We start from the raw sequence: 1,744 nt of genomic DNA, 5'->3' as shown, positions 1-1,744 counted from the left end.
CAGGTGGTGTCCGGTGTGTGGCATTCAGAGGCCAGGGAAGGTATGCAGGTGGTGTCCGGTGTGTGGCATTCAGAGGCCAGGGAAGGTATGCAGGTGGTGTCCGGTGTGTGGCATTCAGAGGCCAGGGAAGGTATGCAGGTGGTGTCCGGTGTGTGGCATTCAGAGGCCAGGGAAGGTATGCAGGTGGTGTCCGGTGTGTGGCATTCAGAGGCCAGGGAAGGTATGCAGGTGGTGTCCGGTGTGTGGCATTCAGAGGCCAGGGAAGGTATGCAGGTGGTGTCCGGTGTGTGGCATTCAGAGGCCAGGGAAGGTATGCAGGTGGTGTCCGCTGTTGCAACTTCATCTTTTTTATCAGTACCTTCAACGCAATGTTCGTGTGCGATGCAGCAAGTCAACCAGAGATAAGTAACAAGAACCTGGATAATAATCGCCAGATACTGGAGCTTATATAACATATCATTCTCCAAGACTTTGATACAGATATGTCTCGGCAGCTTGAGATGTCGAAGCTGTAATTTACCGCACTTTACTTCTCTCCTAATGAGATGTGCCAAGACGTTTGGTCCACGGTGCTACGTCTCTGCCTATATGGAAAAACTGCAGGAAAAGCACATGAAACATTTTGTATATTGCCTATTAGCAACACACTAATGAGAGGCTCGCCATGTTTGCCCGGCACCGAAGCAAACCATCTCATTTGACCCTGACTGGAGCAGTCGTAATGAGTACCAGCTCGCAGCGTTATACATACCAACACGGCTCAGTCAGTACCAGCTCCCAGCGTTATGCATACCAACACGGCTCAGTCAGTACCAGCTCGCAGCGTTATACATACCAACACGGCTCAGTCAGTACCAGCTCCCAGCGTTATGCATACCAACACGGCTCAGTCAGTACCAGCTCCCAGCGTTATACATTCCAACACGGCTCAGTCAGTACCAGCTCGCAGCGTTATACATACCAACACGGCTCAGTCAGTACCAGCTCGCAGCGTTATACATACCAACACGGCTCAGTCAGTACCAGCTCGCACCGTTATACATACCAACACGGCTCAGTCAGTACCAGCTCCCAGCGTTATACATACCAACACGGCTCAGTCAGTACCAGCTCGCAGCGTTATACATACCAACACGGCTCAGTCAGTACCAGCTCCCAGCGTTATGCATACCAACACGGCTCAGTCAGTACCAGCTCCCAGCGTTATACATTCCAACACGGCTCAGTCAGTACCAGCTCGCATCGTTATACATACCAACACGGCTCAGTCAGTACCAGCTCGCAGCGTTATACATACCAACACGGCTCAGTCAGTACCAGCTCGCACCGTTATACATACCAACACGGCTCAGTCAGTACCAGCTCGCAGCGTTATACATACCAACACGGCTCAGTCAGTACCAGATCGCACCGTTATACATACCAACACGGCTCAGTCAGTACCAGCTCGCAGCGTTATACATACCAACACGGCTCAGTCAGTACCAGCTCCCAGCGTTATACATACCAACACGGCTCAGTCAGTACCAGCTCGCAGCGTTATACATACCAACACGGCTCAGTCAGTACCAGATCGCACCGTTATACATACCAACACGGCTCAGTCAGTACCAGCTCCCAGCGTTATACATACCAACACGGCTCAGTCAGTACCAGCTCGCAGCGTTATACATACCAACACGGCTCAGTCAGTACCAGATCGCACCGTTATACATACCAACACGGCTCAGTCAGTACCAGCTCG

This window comes from Procambarus clarkii, chromosome 44 (assembly GCF_040958095.1).
Source record: "Procambarus clarkii isolate CNS0578487 chromosome 44, FALCON_Pclarkii_2.0, whole genome shotgun sequence".
Taxonomy (NCBI): domain Eukaryota; kingdom Metazoa; phylum Arthropoda; class Malacostraca; order Decapoda; family Cambaridae; genus Procambarus; species Procambarus clarkii.
The sequence above is the reverse complement of the archived record's forward strand: the minus strand, read 5'-3'. Positions refer to the sequence as shown.